Below are 20,127 nucleotides of genomic sequence, written 5' to 3' on the forward strand. Positions count from 1 at the left end.
TTGTCTCTTTCTTTTTTTTTTCATCTGTAAATTATTCACAGAAGGCTTAATACTTTACTCAGTTCCTGAACTGAAGTAGGCAAAAAACCCCATAAATGTTACTGTGACATTTACATGCATTTTACTGCATTAGCCCCCACTTGACCTTCACCAGCAGAGAGGGTCACTTGATTTTAATCAATGGCAGCCCCTAATTCCACAGAATTAAGATATTGAAAAGCAGTAGGTGGCTAAACTGACTGATGCTAACAGGCCTGGTTTGGCTGATGGTATTTTATTTGAAGCGCTGATATGCTTAATATATGTTCAATTATCATCAGCAGAGAAATCAAGATATCAGTGTGTGAACCTCCTCGACATGCGGTGGCCAACTTTATATGAGACAGCAACAAACACAAGACCTGAGAGGAATCAACAATAGGATCTGCTGATCTGTTTACAATTGGAAGCTATAAAGGATTTCTTAGCCAAGGATTTTCATTCTCTTGAAGCTGGAGATGCAGAGACAGAGTTTGACAGTTCCGCAAAGAAAAGGATTTAATTAAACTGAAGAAAATGAGATAAACTTTGCATAACAAAAGAAAGGAAAATACACCCATCTCGCATCCAGAGGCTGGGATGGGATGTGAGGGGTTGTCCCCACCTCCTGCTCTCCTTGAAGCACGTTCCTGTAGTGTGACCTTGCAGTCACTGACAGAGCTGTGCCCTCCCTGAGTCTGCCCAGCCCCGTCTGTGTCTGCAAAGGGCATCAGCAGAGCAGCTGTGGAAAGCAGGGTTTGGAAAGGAGGACCCCCAGCTGCACTCACAAATCCACAAATGCAAATGACTGGAAAGATCACAATCAAACAACAACAACAACAAAAACCCACAAAAAGAAAAACAACCCCACCCCACCCCCCCCCCCCCCCCAAAAAAAAAAGAACCACCAAAAAACAAAAAAACCCCAAACTCACTTCAGAAAATCTCTAAATTCAGGCTAAATATGCAGCCATTGGGTAGGTCAGCAGAGCCCTTTCCTTTTCCAGCTTTTCTTATTCCATAGCCATGTCATGAGCATTCAGCTTCAGTGTTCCCACCCACTGGAATACTCCCAAATGCCTTCCCATGTCAGGGGCTCTGGGGCCAGTGGATGGGTTTGCTTCACCTGTCAGTGATGGTGAGCACTGCAAAGAACAGACCTACCGTGGAATCACTGCAGTGGGAAATACAGCATCCTCTTCCAACCACAGAAAAAATGCCCTTATGTTAATCCCTAATACACAGTCAAAGACATTTCTCCTTAAAACATACATGGCCTTTCTGAAAGGCTGTTTAAAAATAAGATCAGTCACATATTCCTGCAGAAGAGAAAAAGAGAAAAGAGAAACCTCAATTGTGAGAATCACAGGTGAATGGCTCACATTCTGATACCGCTGCCTGAATCTCTTCTTCCTTAACCAGAGATAAAAACAAAACTAAACTAAACAGGCAAAGTCCATTCTGGACTTTTGATTTTTTTCCCCATGTGCTTGATTTTAGGATACTATTTTTGTTTTGTCTTCAGTTTTAATCTCTCTTGGTCAAGTCTATGGGATAACAATATATTCAGAAAGTAAACAAAGGGCATTACCCTGTAGCTGGTGTTCATATCTGTGATTGTTGTGACTTCAGCTGATTGCACAAGTTTGTGATGGAAAGACTTTTGGATTTTGCTTGCTTGCTAATCAGCACCCCCTGACAGACACATGGAATCTGCACCTGCTTGGGATGCGAGGCATGGAAAGAATCCCTAAAAACCAGGAAAAACAATAAACAGCTATTCTGTGCTGCACCTTTCCACAGCCACTAAAAACTCCTGTAGGAGATCACATGAGAAACACACCTAGTTCTGTTCTGAGAGTGCCCAAGGAGGGAGCACAAGCAATGGGAATGCACAGGGAAACGATTTCCCTGCTGTGCTCAATAATTCAGTCTCTGTGACAAAAGATTTGAACAGACTTGCTTTTAGCAGCCACTAATATGCTTCTCCTTAAAGAGTTTAATCATGTTTTGAATCCACGTTTAATTTTATTTTCCAAAAATCTTGTAGCGATGAGTTTCACAAATTAATTTTACAGTCTGTGAAAAAGAACTCCCTCTTCTTTCTGTAAAATGTACTCACCAGTAAGATTGCTGGTTATGTTCCTGCACACCCATCTTGAAAAACAGTAAAGTAATAATTCCTGATGCTTTTCCTTCATACCGTTTATGATGTTATCTGCTTCCACCAAGTGCATCCCTTTCATTTATTTTCTAAGCAAAAGACTCCAAATCTGTGATCTTTCCTCCTATTCTGAGCATTCTTTTTGCCTTTCTCCTGGTTTAATAGTCTGCCCTGAGCCTTACTTTGGACTTCTTAGTACCAAATTTTATTTGTTATTTCATTAGTTCTGTGAGTTTAAGGTCTACGCTTTTCAGTTTTCAGTTTGACTATCCTGATAATTTTTTTTTTTATTGCCACTACACATGAACCTCCAGGATCTCTGATAATGTGCTGATTAGTACAAATCCCAGCTGAAAGCCTTGGAGTGTTTCCCTGCAATAGAAAAGCAGTCCATGTATTCCTACCCTTTATTTCTTATCTTTTAACCAGTTTTAAATACTTTAGAGGACCTTTCCTCTTATGCTTTGACAGCTTAGTTTCCATGAGGGTGTCTCATGAGAAACCTTGTCAGGAGTGTTGGATAGAAACCACTTGGATGAAATGTTTGTTATCAGGAATAGAATATTCATTCAGGATCAGCAGCCTGTGGAATGGACTGTTTGATTTCTGGAGAAAAGGAAAAGGAATTGTGAATCATTTATAGGATGTTTCCTGACATCATATGTCAAAGTAGATGCTGCAGATGACATTAAAATATCATAATTTCAGTAACTTAGCTGATGGTTTTGTAATGTCTGGTGAATAATGTAACTGGTATTTTTCTCTAAATTCTATATAATCCCACTTTCACTATATCTTTTTTTCACTATGTCGGTTTGTTTTTAAACTGAAAACAAAAATGAGAACATGGATGACCCGACATTGGATAGGAGAAGCTGAACTTGCCTTCCAGCACACTTTGGGGAAGCTGAAGAGAAACATGAGCCAAAATTCAGCGCTGGAGCCCCTTGGCAGCTCCTGCCAATCCTGGCTCAGAATGCCAGCCCTGCTTAAGGTGCAGGCAAGGCAGGCTGAGAGAACAGCAGCCTGTCCCTTTGCTGGTGACTGCTGCACTCCAGGAGCTCAGGCAGATGCTGCAGTGGCACACACAGATTTGGGGACAGGTCACGCTCCCTGCCAGCCCTGCAGCGTACCCGCCCCTCGCTGCTCCAGACCGAGAGCAGCAGGCACAAAAAGCCCCACTTTAGCCCTCTGCCCAGCCTGGTGCTTCTCCTTTCCAAAAAGCTTGGGAAGCACTTCCAACCTGCACTGCTCTGAGCTGGCCTCCTTCAGATCCCAGCCAGGGCAGAGACGAGAGACACAAAAGCAGAGAGCAGGTGGACACTGAGAGCCCCCCATGGGCAGAGCCTTCCTGCTGACCACAGTCCTGCTCCTGCCTGTGCCATGCACCCCAAAGCTCTCTGCTGCCATTGCCAGCCCATCCTGGGGCACAGCTGGCACTGCTCCTGCCTGTGCCATGCACCCCAGAGCTCTCTGCTGCCATTGCCAGCCCATCCTGGGGCACAGCTGGCACTGCTCCTGCCTGTGCCATGCACCCCAGAGCTCTCTGCTGCCATTGCCAGCCCATCCTGGGGCACTGCTGGCACTGCTCCTGCCTGTGCCATGCACCCCAGAGCTCTCTGCTGCCATTGCCAGCCCATCCTGGGGCACAGCTGGCACTGCTCCTGCCTGTGCCATGCACCCCAGAGCTCTCTGCTGCCATTGCCAGCCCATCCTGGGGCACTGCTGGCACTGCTCCTGCCTGTGCCATGCACCCCAGAGCTCTCTGCTGCCATTGCCAGCCCATCCTGGGGCACAGCTGGCACTGCTCCTGCCTGTGCCATGCACCCCAAAGCTCTCTGCTGCCATTGCCAGCCCATCCTGGGGCACAGCTGGCACTGCTCCTGCCTGTGCCATGCACCCCAGAGCTCTCTGCTGCCATTGCCAGCCCATCCTGGGGCACAGCTGGCACTGCTCCTGCCTGTGCCATGCACCCCAGAGCTCTCTGCTGCCACTGCCAGCCCATCCTGGGGCACAGCTGGCACTGCTCCTGCCTGTGCCATGCACCCCAGAGCTCTCTGCTGCCATTGCCAGCCCATCCTGGGGCACAGCTGGCACTGCTCCTGCCTGTGCCATGCACCCCAGAGCTCTCTGCTGCCACTGCCAGCCCATCCTGCCCCATCCTGGGACACTGCTGGCATTGCTCCTGCCTGGCAGAACCCTCACTGCCATCCCTGCACACCCACCTCCTCTGTAGAACAGGACAGTCCATGGAAATTCAGGCTGCTGACACTAAGGAGGGCTTGAAATAGAAGTTATTCTGGTAATTTGGAGACCTAAGCCAAGTGAGCAGAGAATCTGTATTAGCAGGCTTTCACATCCCATTTCCTTCTGGTCAGGGCATGGAGAAAAATAATTTACCAGGGAAATGATCTCACAAAGACATAACGTAAGAATTAGTAATGTCTAAAATAATAATAATAATATAAAAACCCTCTCTGTATGTTTTATTTTCTTATAATTTCATTAAAAGAATAATTTTTCTTCTTGAAAAAGCCAAGTTAGATGTTTTTATTTTATTTTATTTTAAGCTTGTGTTACTTCCTGATGAATAATCACATGGAGATAAAATTCAGATTCATGTGTACCAGGCAATTCAGGATATAAAAGGTCATTGTTAATTCCCTAAGCCATACATTGCAAGATTACCAACATTAAGATTGCACTTAGAAGACATCTGCAAATGCTAAGGACAGTAAAGGTCATCACATAAAATTAACATTTTCCTATACTTCAAGTAGAATAAAGAGTTTGTATTCCTGCTGCAGGTGTCAAGCCCACTCTATTTTGCCTCTCCAGTCATGATCAGTTTCATATGGGAAGTTATCTTTATATCAAGGAAGATTCCTACAAGGTTTATCCAGAGCTAAACAACAATTTTAGAATAAAAACTAAACAGGAAACTTTAAAGGACAACCTCCCCCCCACCTGTAATCTTGAAACATTTAATGAGGAAGAATTACTGCTGCTTAACAAAATGGAGAAAGATTAGAATACTTGATGAGAACATTGTTGAAATTTTTCCTTTCTAAGGTGTTCTGTGCTGGCTGGGAGCCATTTACTCCTGCACTGCAATTGAAGAGAACATTTGCCTCCTTGGTTTTCCACTCTAATATCTCATAGCACAAGCAGAGCTTTTGTTATGCATCAGCAGCTGCCAATATTTTAATGAAAGGCTCCAACAAAACCGGTTGTCCTTTTCTTTTCATTTCTTTTAGCTGGCAGCTCTTCAGAGTTCCACTCCCCAGTTCAAACCCAGTCTGCTGCAATCTCTATCCACAGCCCTCCAGCATCTCCCAGTATTGTCCCATTACCAACTGATTGACTACACTGTCAGAACCTCTCAACAAACTTCCCAGTTTCATTTAGTCTGCAGGACTTTTGTCTCCAGCAAAGCAAATTCCCAGTTCCACCTTTATCTCACATTAAACTGGAAGGTATATTTCACATCAGATGGGTTCCTGCTGAATCCAGATATATTTAGCAAAGTCTCTAAATCTGTCTCTTCATCCTATGATCTGCATTTGTTTCTCAACATATAAGGCTTTTATTTGCCTGTTTATATAAGGTTTTATTTTTTGACATATATATATTTTAAAATTCTTGTCTGAGTGTGCTTTTCTCCAACACCCTTGGATGCTGTGATAGGCACAAGAAAAATGTCAGGCACCTAAGTAAGCCTGTGCATAAGACATATAAATCTGCAGAAATTAAATACATGACTTCCCTTGAACTCTGAGTCACAAAAAGGTCTGTGGGCTTTTTGCACTGGACTCAGCTGATGTCTCTGTTTTATACTATTGGTAACAACAGCACTTAACCAGCTTCCTTTCTGGTGTGATATTCCAAGGGCCTTTCAGTAAATCAGTTGCAATCAGGGGAAAAAAAAGAAACCCTTGAAAGATAATAAATGTCAATTCATTTGTACAACAAGAATAATGAAGCTGATTGCAAAACACAGGTTAGGAAAAAAAAAAACAGTGGAAACACTATGAATTATATTCCTATTCATGACATAGAATTTAAAAGCACAGAATTTGCCACGTTTTAAAAAATTCCAGAGTGCTGATGTATTTTACCCATTTCTCCTGGCTTTGCTGATTTAGCTGGCAGTGATGTCTGTGGAGATATAACACTGCTTGGCGTGCTAAATAGTGTCACTTTCTTCTGATTCTGTCGAGTTTTCATGTTGACTAGCACAAGGAAATGTTAACCTCTCCTGTTCTCACTCCTTCAGCGTGATTTCTAATACTTCTGACACAATCCCTTGCATGTCCTTATTTCTCTGTAATTACATTAACACGATGATATGCCTTCATCTGGGACTTCATCAGGATTTCATCTTGTAAAGAAAAAAAAGAGCCCTGGATTACTGAAGTACCTTTTTTCTTATGGAAACACCTTCAAAGCCTTAACCTCAATGTTTCTAGAGATCTGTCAGCTTAGAAGTAACGCCTGGCACCATCAAATTATTGCCATTATCACATCCAGGGCAGACACTTCTCCCTCCCCCGCCATCCTAAGGTTTTCAGAAAACAAAAACCAGGGTGTCTTTCAACTCTGAAAGTTGTTAGCCACAGGTGTGACTTAGATTTACCGAATTATTCTACTGTAGTGTCCCAGGAAGATTTGGCAGAGATTGATTCCAGCTGCACCAAGGATGACACTCATCAAACTGCCTTCACAGATGCTCATTCACCCATCAGATTACAGAGAGCTGAGCCGGGAACCGCAAGGAACTAAAGGGAGTAAGGAGAGAGTTGGGTGTGTGTGATCTGGATGCCAGGTCATTAAGGCTATTCTGGTAAGACAAAACAGAAGGGTATGATGCAGACTTTCTACCTCAGGCTATGAACTTGTCATCTTACAAGAGAAGTGAAGCCAGTCTGCCTAACTGCCTGAGCAATACATAGAACCTCTTTCCTAGCACATTATAAAAGCAATAGACACCTTCTACTTCAGTTTTTGTTCTTCATTCTCTCATCTAACATTGCCCTGAGCCCTTCTGGAGTGCTTGTTTAAGAGTGCTGCTGCTGATACCCACAAGCAATTAGTCGTGGTAATGGGGCTGTGTTTTGTGCAGCAACTGTCATTTTATGTTTACAAACACAACATCAAAACTTCATGAAGTAGGGGGATGCAGCCTATTTTTTGCAACCTGAAACAATGCCTAAGATGAGAAGGAAAAATACTGTAATTATTTCCTAAAAATTTCCCACACCATGTCATTAAGTAAACTGGGGTGTGAGCAAACACAGCACCTGGGCCATTTTTGTAGAGCTGAGATATTTCTCTGCTGACACAATTTAATACTAAATATGTGTGTGATCAGGTGTTCCAGTTTAAGATGGTTTCTTCTCTATGGCAGAAACCTTCCTATGGCACAGGGGACAGACAAGAGGAAAATCAGCAACGATTCAATTTTGAATCCATAATTAACAAAGCATGGTTCACACTGGACTGCTGAGAAAGTGTTCTATGGGTGCACAAAAAACATGTTTAGGATTTATTAAAATAGTTGAAGGATAGATATTGCACTGACTGACACCTCCCCCACTCTTGATATTCACAGAATTTAGGGCAGCTGGGCCAATGTGGTCTCCTGTATTTGGCAGGACATTCCTTAGGTCTTTAGGCTTTGAATTGGCAGAACTTGTGTATTCAGTTACTGCAACAAAATTATGCTTACAAACGAGGGAGATAATCAGGTCCCTTTAAAAATCAGGTTTATGGGAACTAATCTAAATGTGAAGTTAACTCATTCTTAAAGCAGCAACTTAAACTGTCATTAAAGCAACAAAATAAAGGCCTTTAGAGAGAAGGGAACATTAAGAAGAAGGAACAGAGACGTCAGGTTACAGATAAAGTTGTTTTCTGCCCAGCAAACAAGTAGTAGAGCTAACCACTTCATCTTCCACCTCACATAAACAAGTAGTTGATGATACAATAAACACAGCAAAAGTGAATCTCGGTGCTGCAAATGGCTTTATGCCAAAGCACAACAAAAATCAGGCTCTGAGGCTGGATGAGCTCTTTACAAACAGGAATGTTAAGACTGCAATATTGCACAAGATCATTTAAAGCCTCTAAAAACCCTTAAAATTTCTCTCCCTCTTTCATTGGCACTTTAGTAAGGCAATTCCCAATATTTGACTTGTGAAATAGTCTGGAATATAACAGTTGTACCAGCAGCCTGTAGCAAGGCTGTTCCTTATTGGCCCTGTGTGCACATTTGAAAGCCCCTTGGTACCACGATGAAAGCCATACCTATTCCAGGGCATATTTGCACAGAGGGAGTCGTTAAAAGTTTTGATTAGTGGGACTGCAGATGGTGGGGCTGATTTTGGGAGTAGCAAGCTATTCTTCCAGTCCCCAGTGTCTGGAGACCACTGGCACTCTTTTTTTTTTTTTTTTCCTGAACGAAATCTTTTTCATCTGATAACAAATCTGTGACTCACATTGTTCACTTCAGCAAGCCAGCACAGTGTCACATCAGCTTTGTCCCCATCTTTAAATATATTCATGCCATCTGTCTCTTGGTCTCAACTGGTGAAACAATTGCAACGTAGGTTACCTACAATCAATTCCCAGTTGTTCTGAACAGCTTGAGATGTCTCACATCTAACTCAGTGGCTTGTGGAAGAGACTGGTAAATGACTTTCTGTAGGAAGATGATCGGTTTAGGATTCCCTTTGCAGACATTTCAGATGGCAAGAAGTTCAGATTTTAGCTTGATATCTTTGCACTTTTTCTCCATATGGTTTTGGTTCTTCTTGCAAAAATATGTGTTTGTCTCCATATGTCTCTTATCTTGAGATTTTTTTGTGCCATCTTTAATTGGAAATTGAAGATCAGTTGGTCTGATTTATATCACTATTTGTCATTGCTGCTATTGTCTTTCAGGCAATCATATTCAGATGTTAATGTCAGATTAAAATTATTCTTTATAGGGTCATAAATATGAAATATGCAATTAAAGCGTTGCCATTTTGCAACAACAGAGTACATGACAGACCCGTGCTCACGGTGCCTCAGTCAGCACTGTCCTTGTGACAGAGCACTGTGAATCTCTGCCACTCAGACCTACCCCAGCCAAACTCAGATTAAATCTGTGACTGCAGGTGCGACATGGTTCAAATTCAGACACCAGGGGAGTTAAATTTGCTCTCAGCTCTTGTGATCATGATGAAATTGTCAAAGTGAAGGATGACACATTGCCCAAGTGGAGAATGAATATAGGTGTTCCTTGCTGAAAGCTGGGGGTCAGGAGCCATTGTGTGCCCTTACATCCTTGGGAATGCAGCCCAGGGGGAGCAGAGGGCTGGTCCCTGGCAGGATACAGCTGCTCCTTCTGGGGATGGAAGCCTGACCATCCACAGAGAGAAAAGAGGAGACTGTGGAGAGGCACAGACCTCAGCAGGCAGGTCAGCACTTGTTACACAGATTTGTAAGCAAAATCACTCTCACTCGAATTCAATTTTTGAAAGTACATAATATTCCTATTTTTTTTTTTTTTTTTTTTTCACTTGAGAAACTTCCAGCATCCTTATGATGTTACTCCACACTAACCAGTGGGTTCTGGTGACAATAGGTAGGTCCTTGCCTTGAAGCTTCTGCAAAGAACTGGGATTTGTCTTTTCCTTTAAATGAAAGGAGCCTGAACAAATGTATTACTTCATTTAGGTAGGTCCTTTTTTCATACTGTGCCTGTAACCAGCATTCCTCTTTCATAGGGAACCCTCTACAGTAACTGAGGTGACCCTTTTGTTCTGCTCCACACAAGCACAGGTAGCGTGAGAATCTCCAGAACCCCCTCATTATCTCTCCCAGAGGAGGTAATGGGCCCTCAGATAATCCATAAATAGTACTAAGAACTGTGTGTGAAGAGCTGTACACAAAAGAAGCCTTTTACAATGAAGCATAAACCAAGGTACTTGATTTATCCTGCAAATCACAGGAACAAATGCTGCATACAGCTGCATGCCAGCTACTGACTCGCTGTCTTCAAGCTGGTTATTGGAGCTAGATATTTCCATTATTTCCACATTCCCAGAGCTCATCTTGCCATCAGCAATGGCTGCAGTGTGAGCGCTCAGAGCTGTCTCCAGCAGGGAGTAAATCCCTCTTCCCAACAGCCCCTCACAGCACGAGGCAGGGAAAAGGGAACCTCAGGGCTCCTGGAGGAGTAAAGCAAAGAAAGAATTTGGCAGGACTGATGGCATTGTGTAAGGACAGACAGGTCCTTACAAGTTAGGGAGCAGGTAAGATATTCATTTTAGCAAACTTCTAGAATTTTCTTAGATGTAGAGGAAAGGACAAAAATTCAAGCACAAACTGCCCTGCTATCTCCTCCATCCATGATCAACAGTGTCTGGAGAGATGATAAATACCTTTGAGAAATTGTCAGGCTCTATTTTGTGGGAATTTTATTTCTCTGTAACATTATTGATCATTCAGTCCAGTTTTAAAGGGGAATTTCTTCTGCTCCTAGCCATTCTGGGAAACCCTATTTTTGAGACAGGATGTCTTGGAAAGTGTTCTTGTACCACCTGAGATGATTCAGCTCTGTGCGGGGCTATGGGACATCGATGATAAAAGAATAATAATAATAAAAATAATAATAAAAATTATTATTATTATTATTATTATTAATCATCATCATCATCATCATCATCATCACTATTTCTGGACACTGACCTGAATAAAATCAGTCACATCTTTGGAAGGCACCCAAGAAGTTTTAGCCTCCATATTTTCCTCTCTCCTAGGAGGTAAACTGAGAATAAATCAGGGTCTTTTAGTGCAGTACAGCAGAAACTACCTGTTACACTGGACTTCATGGGTCAGTGCTTTGATGTCTGTGCCAGTGTAAATCTGAGCTAAAAGGCATTTCCTTAGTACACAGGGAGAACAATAAAGAATGTGAAGGGAGTTCAGAGGATATGTAGCCTCAAACATGAGGCTTTCAGTGGCCATTGCATTCATCTGCATGAATAAAACAGGTCTGGTTTGGGTTTGCTTCCATCCCAGCCAGGGGCAGTGCTGTCCTAGGAGGAATGGGACCCCTCAGGGTGTCACCTGCTGTGCACCTGCAAATTTCTGCTGGAACAAACTGGTGCAAATACAGCTGAGGAGAGGAAGGATCCACCTGCTCAGCCCCTTCTCAGTGACACCTCTGATGGCCAGGCAAACCCCACCCCACACCTGAGTGGCATCTCACCTCCAGCCCGGAGTCCCCCTGAAACATCCTGGTTGAGAAAGAGGGAGAGATGGTGACAAGACATCCAGGAATTTGTCTAGTGAACCGTAAGAAGGGTCAGTGAGATTGTGGAGGCATAAAGGTTATTGGGAAGCAAATTAAAATGCAAAATATGGTGGGCTCATACTGCAATGTCTCCAGTGAGAAGTCCAGTGAATATCAAGCTAAATTAATTTTGGCCTCTTTAATCAATCATCTCTTTATGAAATACAAATAAAGCCACATCAGTATGACATGTTATTAAGGAAGAAAAGACAGTTGCCCTGAATGTGTGGTGACAATTTACATAAATGTCGTTTGAGGCAGCAAGGTTAAGACCTCCAGCAGAACATTATAATATTCTAAAGATCACCAGCAACTTCACTCTATACAAACCAAGAAACAAAGAGGATTGGTGCCCTGGAACCAGGGCGTGCTAGAGGAATGAGAGAGAAGGAATTTAATTTGGCATCTCTGCAAATCTTAGAGAGTTTTTAAAGCATAAAAGGAATGTAAACAAGTCATCAAAATAAAATGGCCTGAAAGGAGAATATTTGTTGTGTTTTTTTTTTTTTTATAAGAACTATGATCCTCAACTCATCCAAAAACACATGATTTTGTAAAATATCTGTGCAACTAAGGTCCATGTTTGGTGTATTATATTGTAGTATTACTGTGACAGGATTTGCATTACTGTAACTCCCAAGTCACCAGATGGAAGTGAGACCCTGTTATGTTGCATGTTTGCTATAGAAGAATTTCACATGGGGAATTTTATTTTCTAAAGAGTGGAGAGATGGAAGGAGACTGATTTCCTAGGGATAAACTGAACACGACTGGTTAAACCCTGATTAAAGTTCAGGAAATGCCCTTCACAGCCAGTGCCCAGCCCAGCTCTTGCACCTCTCTGTCTCTCTTATTCACCACGGGTTTTCTTCACACAAAGGTCGTCGCATCACATCGAGGTCTCACTCATGGCCAATTTCTCTCATCAGGTCTCTAATGTGTGTTTTGCTTTCCTTCCCTCAAGCCTGTTTATCATTTATTCCCATTCTCCTGTATGAAAAAAATGAACAAAGACACTTTCTAAAGGCCATTTCACGGCTTTAGGGAGCTGTATTCAGCAGAGTAATGTGTGATCTAAGGCAAGCTGAGGAGCATTATTTTCCTATCACCACCCCACAGATGATGGGGAGTGACAGATTACATGCCAGTCACAGCACACTAGGCAAGGGGCCAGGCTGCCAGGAGTTCTGTCCTTTCTGGCTTCAGCCAAAGCATTGTTGAGAAAGAAAGAATGATTTATAAATAGCTCCCACTGAAGTCAGTCTATCATAGAAGCTGCAGATCAGCCTGGTCTTTATTCAGGCTGCTCAAGATGATGTCTGTATGCTCTGTACGTGCAGGTGTTGCAGACAGAGCCTGCAAGGATCATGTCCCAGAGCTCTTTCCTTCCTAGCTGTCACCTTTCTTTGCACGAAAAAGAAACCCTACTGCAAGCACATTTAGCTTCACTCCTTTCATTCCCCTTCAGCTTCCCTCTCATTTGGTACGATTCCACATTAATTTGTATTCTCTTAGAAAGACTTTCAAAATGAAAAAAAAACAAAACCAAAAAACAAAACAACACAAATTCAGGTATTTGTCCTTTCTCTGAAGAACTGACATAGAAAAAAGAACAATATCTTATTAGCAGTCATGTTACCAGATCTCCCACAGAAAGTGTAATATGAAGAGTTAGGATTTAGTGATAGAAGTGAGCAGAACCTTCTGCCAAAACTGAGCAGACTCAGTCTGGAGCCATCACAAATGAGTCATTATTCTCTAACCTTTCCCTGAATGTTCACACACACAAACTACATTTTTTTGAAGACTTTCTGCTTATTCTGTGAAATGAGATCTCTCTAAATCAAAGTATGAGTATCCTCAGTGTGATGAGAGAGTTTGTTAGCAGTCCTAGTGGGCCCATGACACCTTCATGCAGACTTCCTACAAATTCATCTGCGGGCAGACCCCAGAAGACAACCCCACCCCAGTCCACACCAGCACGGAGTGATGGCCCAGCCTTGCTGTCCTGCAGCTGAACACAGCTACCCAGAGGTGTCTCCTTTTCCAGGTGAGTGACAGGGGACACAGGTGTGGAAGCAGCTGCAAGAGACCTGCAGCAGCATCCCCTGCTTTGAGATGAACCCTGAAATGCTGTGGTGTGGTGTTTTTTACATGAAAACATTTCATGTTTTATATGAAATGGGACTGGCTTTTTAATGGATACCTTCACCTGGTGTATTTTTAAGTAACTTCTCTGAAATTAACTTTCTGCATTATCCATTAAACTTATGCTTGTCACTGCCAAAAGGAGGGAAGATGAATAAAGGCTATTCCTTTCAGAAGAGAACTTCTATGCTACAATAAAATTTTATTGCCAAAACCAAAACCAGAACAGATTGGAAGAGAATCTGTGCCCACTGAAGTTTTTTTTTTTTTTAAATTATCACTAAAGATCATTTATCCTGTTTTAATCTCATGCACAGAACATCATTGCTCCTGATGTATTGACCAAGAATAAAACCTGACAACTTATTCAGGAGCTGAAGGTGTAAGATGAGCCTAATGAATTATACATATGATTTGGGTATTGCTGAAATCAAGACAGTATGGATCTAAATGGGTACTTACAGCTACCAAAATCATATAATCTGAAATTTTCAGCCATGTACCTGTTCTGCATGTGTGAGCAATGACTGCCCAGCACATCAATAATGGTAAAAAAGGGAATTACACTGCAACTCATCACATTGTTTGTGAACTTATTCCTTTAGGATGGGAGAGGAAGATAGACAGAGAGACAGAGAATTGGACAGATGGGGTGCAACATTCTTGTTCTACCATGTGCACCCATAAATCCCTGAGGCAGACAGTGCCTCTTGCCAGTGGAAGGGTGTGAATGAACCCCTGGCTGCCATGGAACAGAGAGGTCCCCATGTTAGCTTCCTAATTTACCCTAAAAAAACCTCACTACAATTCAAAGGCTGCTTCTAATATCTGCCACGGAGGTTTTATAGTTGTCTGTGCCTTTTAATGCCACAGTCCTGCACATTAATCTATCCCAAGAGGAAAATGGATCCAACTCCTCTCCAGTACTGCACAATTCACGTTTCAGTGTTTGTGGTGTTTTTCCATTAGGTGTGGGTCTGGTTCTGGCAGTGCTTCCTACCAGGAGCAGTGCAGGGACACAAGCAGGACAATTCTGTGCTTGCACTGCCTGCCCTGTTTCCTGTTTTGTGCCTGCACAGGGTAATGCTGAGCTGGCAAACACCAGGAAGATGGTGACAAGCAGCTCTTTGTGCAACAGCTGAAAATAGATCTGTCTTAAAAGAGAGCCTAAGTGCTATTCATTGATCATGTCTGTTATTGTCTACATAAATAGAAGCAGCTGATTGCAAAAGTCCTCCACTTAGTGAAAATGAGGATCACGCTGCCGGTTTAAGGCCAGATTGCACATGGCTGATCAGCAAACTAAGGGCAGAGGAATGGGAAGTGCTCTGCCCCAAGGCAGCAGGACATTACAGGAGTTTTGTGGCTGATCCTCTCCTAGGGGGTCTTCAAAACAATTAAAAGTCTAGGGAAGCTTTTATTTATTAAGAATCTGCATAGTTCATGAACTTGAACCCTGAGAAGCTGATTTACATGGGTGAGTGGACAGTTACATTGAAGTAAGTCATTGACAGGAAAAACAGAAACAGTGCTAGCAAGGAAAACTAAGTCTCAGAAATCTGGGCATGAACCTAAGCAGCAGCAGAATTCTAAAGCTTCTGTGTTGCTGGGTGTTTATATGATGTGCACTGGGAGTGGCAGTGTCCAAGGCCAGATTGGATGGGGTTTGGAGCAACCAGGGATAGTGGAAGGTGTCCCTGCCCATGGCAGGGGCTGGAATGGGATGAGCTTTAAGGTCCCTTCCCACCCAAACCATTCCATGATTCTATGATCCTATGAATACTATTGCAATAACCAGTTAAAAATAAAATTATTTGATTAGGTTATTTACCACTCCTGTGGTCATTTGTCTCCCCCTGCTCCCCTGACCAGAGGAGGCACTTACAAAGTTTGGCAGTGATCCTTCATTGTGAAGACTAGCAATTTAATTAAAATTCTATTTTGTTTTGTTTTTGTTTAACCAAGAACCTCACGATTGGTTCATCTCAGACAACAGGCCTGTGATTTTCCCTGAATCTTAACACAAGATGAATTCTAAAGGTTGTTAAGTGCCCCTAAATTCACAGCAGGTATTTCTTGCAATGAATCCAAAATAATTATGTTTTACTCTGCTCTTTAAGCCTTTTCAGTGGTGGGAGGTCAGGACCTGACCTACCATCAGCTGGAAGTTGCAGAGGAAGAACTTGGCTTACAGAAGGAGAAATGAAGAAAACACTTGGTCAGGCATCTCAGCATTTCTGAGAAGCCCAGCAGGGGCCCAGCAACACAATTTGGAGGCAAAACACTTTTCAAAATCTTCCTTCAATATTTTAGACTCCCTTAAACCTTCAGCATGAAGGACCTTATTGTCAAAGATTAAAACAAATATCTTTTGTCTTAGTGTCCTCTGAGTCAAGTCATTCTTAGAGGAAGCATAAAAAATGGAAAAGAAAAGAAATAAAAGCTGTACCACTTATCTCTTTAGTGTATAGAAATAGCAATGCTAGGCTAATCCAAATATTACTTTGCCAGATCCTCATTTGATATTCCAATGGTGCATGTAGTTCTAAACCAATATTTTAATATTGAATTCCCTAAATAATTATTCACTGCAAAATATATTCAGTCCATAGAATTTTTCCTTTTCTTTTCAGGGATTGAATGTGGAAGTCCTTATTAAGGTAAGATGCTGCAGAAACCCTCAGGGTTTACCTGAGTTAAGAGCTCAGGAGCTGGTCCTGCATATGCACATAAATTGCTTTGGGAGCTGGAAGATTGTAATGTAACAAAAGAAGAGTCCATAATGCATGCAGGCTTCTGACAGTTTTTGCAAACATCAAGGAATATGACACCTACCCTTAATATGTTTCTGCTCTGATTATGAAACCCAAACTGCAAGGAGTCCATCTTTGCATATGCCAGATAAATCAGTTTTCCAACCTGAGCTGTCTGGCATTTCTTTGAGTGGATGATGAACTTGTTAAAAATGAAATAGAGAGTAATGGGTACTTATAATTTAAATAAACCACTGCATGCAAAGTAATTTCTTTAAACTATCTCCCAGGTAAATCTTGAATCACCAGCATGACACATTTGAAAATTTAAAAATGTGAACATATATTATTTAAATATAAGTACCATTAATTGAGATTCAACAGAGTACAATTCGTTGTTTAAGGGGAAAATCCCAAGATGCCTGTGCAACAAGAACTTCCAAAGTCAAGAGAAGTTGCACCTGCAGATGGAGAAGGGATTACAAAGGTCCCAGTCCTTCTCTGTCAGACAGGCCAACATAATATTTACCAAATTGCAAGGAAGAACTTTCAAACTTTGTATGATGGAGGGAAATGTTATCTACCTCATCACCTCATGACCTGCTAGTAGGCAAAAGGCTACAACGGGCTCAGGGAGGAGAGCTGTGCTGCTGCCCAGGGCTCAGGGTGGGATGTCTGGGAGCTGCTGGCAGCAGCTGCAGGAACACTCAGTGCTCCCCTCGCCAGAGCTGGGTCACTGCAAAGGGAGACTGAAACACCTCACTCCAAATGCAGTCTGACAGCTCTGGAACTGGCCAAAATTGTTTATTTTCACTGTAGACAGTTCAGATTAGAATGGAAAAGTTTTTCCTTTAAGAACAGCACATCCTTTTAGGAAGATCTGGGTAAGAACACGAGGAGGCTGGAAAGGATTTGACGTGGGGAGTTTGTGTTCAGGAAGATTTTTTGCAATGTTGTTTACAAGCAAATTTCCCTCAGCCCCAGCAGTAAAATCCAGGCATGTTTCCTCCATAGCTGAGTGGAATAGTCAGAGCATTATGATGAGCAGCTGTGCAACTGCATCAATCTGTGCAAGATCTGTTTAGGTCTGAAGTGAGAATGGACGAGGTGGAGATGAGTGGTGTTTTGGCTTGCAGGTATCATATCCTTCCCTCTGTAATTGTGAATCAGTGCTCTGCAGTACCTCAGCTACACTCCTGAGCTCATATGGCACGGACTAAGGACACTGTGGGATGCAGTTCCAGCACAACAGCAGGATCAGACACTGTATGGATGATATATCACAAATATATCCTGGTCTGATTGTTAATTTTGTCTAGTATTTGCCACATCTTTCCAATACAATAAAATGCTAAAATGTCATGTTGCTGTTAGGTGTGTTAAAGCAAAATCTTTTTTCCAAGAAGTGTTTATCCCATGGACATTCATTCTTCTGAAAGGGTGAGAGGTTGAGAGCTATCATGGGTTTAGCTCAGGAGCATCACTGAGACTGAAAACAGCCATGAAGAAAAAAGGGAAATGCAGTGTGTTCAACACAGCACATTTAGAGGTTTTAAAACTCTGCATTTCCCTTGACCAGACCTAAAGCAAAACAATGTTCTGTTCTGCTGAGCCTTCATCGCTGGGAAATCAGAGTGGATTTTTAAAGTGAATTAAGCAATAGGTGGGGGTCACATGAGGACTGACGCTGAATTGAAGAAAATTGAGAAGTCTGTTCTTTAACTGTGGTTTTGTGTTACATTTGAACTTATTCTTCCCATGGTGATTTTGAAACTCTTGCCTCACACTAAAATTAATTAACCTAACACTCAGTAATGCATTTGAAATCAATGAAGTTAAACAGGTATACAACTGGTGTAATGAGTTTCACCTATTAGTACAAATTCTGAAATTATTTGGGCTGCTTTATGTCAAGGGGTAGTATCTCATTGACTTCAATGAGCTTTGAATAAAGCTTTAAAATTCTGTGTCTCACAAGATTTTTTTATGAGAACTAGATTTGTTTAATGAGAACAAAACAAGATGGTTCCACTTAAATAAACGGAGCTACACTTGTAGAAAAATAAAGTAGAATCAGAACTGGGATTACTGAAATTATGATTTTGGCAATCACAATATAAGGTTTCAAAATCAATCCCTATTATGGCCATTCTGGAATAGCATTTTCCTTCTGGTTTTTGTGGGTTGTTTTTGGCAAATATTTTTAATAAAACAAAAGTATTTTACAGATATCACTCATTACCAAAACAAACTGGAATTACAATTCCTTTTTGCTACCACTAAAAATACACTAAGTCAAGTTTTAGATGCAGTGTAAAGCCATGGAACAACAATAGTCTTATTTTTGTAGTCCTAAACATGTAAAACAGTTTAGGTTTTCTTCTATTAAATATAGCCAAGGCATTGCACTTGGTAAAGACAGAAGTTGACTTGCTCTTGCCTTCATGCTTCTAAAAACAAAAGATTAGGCCGATGCTTCAGGCTGCAAAAACCCCTCTACACTTTCAGTGCATTTCAGCTACAAAACTGTGACTGTTGTATTCAGCATTCTTGGGACCAATTACAATTCTCAGAAATGCTGCAAACATGGCAGGTGGAGTCACCCTAAGAGAGAACACTTCAATAATATTTAGATGTTTGCCCAGTTTACTGCTTGGCTTTGTTTATACTCAATACCCATCTTTCTGTTGACTTTGGTGGCCTTTAAATAATCTCCTTGAAGACTCCACTAACTCTGACCCTGTGGGAAAAGTTAGCTAAGTCAAGTCAGCTAAGACTCTTTGCTAAATTAAGTTGGTTTTTTTTTTTTTTTTTTTTTGGAAAATAATATTCTCAGTATAAATAACCTGCTGCAAACCCAACATTATTGGAACAAGAGAAGTCAAACTAACAAATCAGTAAATGTTAGACTGGAGGCTGGATTGCAGGTTGAGCAGGCAGAGCCCTCTGTCTTGTCCAAGAAAATGAGAAATATGTTTGGAATTGAAAGCTGCTGGAGGAGTTTCCACCCTGGGAGCCGGTGGGGTGCAGGAAATCAGGATGTGGGTGTGCACAGACTCAGACTGGCACAGGTGTCACCTGAGCAGGAGGGGCCCGGAATCCATCTGGAGTGCGCTCACTCTCCCTAACATTTTCATCTCCAAAGCACAGAATATTTTGCAGTTTTGACTGGATGACTGACATGAGGAAGAGGACATAAGCAAATCAGTGTGAGCTCCTCAGGTCACCTGCTGGGGAGGTGTCATCAGGGAAATTGCCACAATGAAGCTGCTCCTGGGCAGTTCAGAGCTTGCTGTCCCTTTGCAAAGGATTGTTAGGTTTGATTGTGCCTTTCCAGGTGATTTCACAATCGAGGGATGGGACTGATGAGCAGGGAAGGGATTAAATGCAGGGCAGCTGATGAGAGTGGGACCTGATGATGATGATGATGATATTTCTACCCGTCCCTGTATTTGACACGTTTGTTCAAATAGAATTACAGGAGAGAGTTATACTCTTTTGTAAGCTCTGTTTGATTGGTACAATTTGTGTTTAACATCTGCCTTTGATTTCTTGGCTTTTTAAAGTGACTCCCATGGCTCCTGTTATTCAGCCCAGGCACACCACTAAGCTAAAACTGGCAAGGTGGGAAGGGTGAGATTGAAGCTAGCAGCAGAAAGCCCTGCCAAGCACAGACTACCTGATCTTTAAACAAAGAAAGC

The sequence above is a fragment of the Cinclus cinclus genome, chromosome 11 (genome assembly GCF_963662255.1).
Source record: "Cinclus cinclus chromosome 11, bCinCin1.1, whole genome shotgun sequence".
In the NCBI taxonomy this organism is placed as follows: Eukaryota; Metazoa; Chordata; class Aves; order Passeriformes; family Cinclidae; genus Cinclus; species Cinclus cinclus.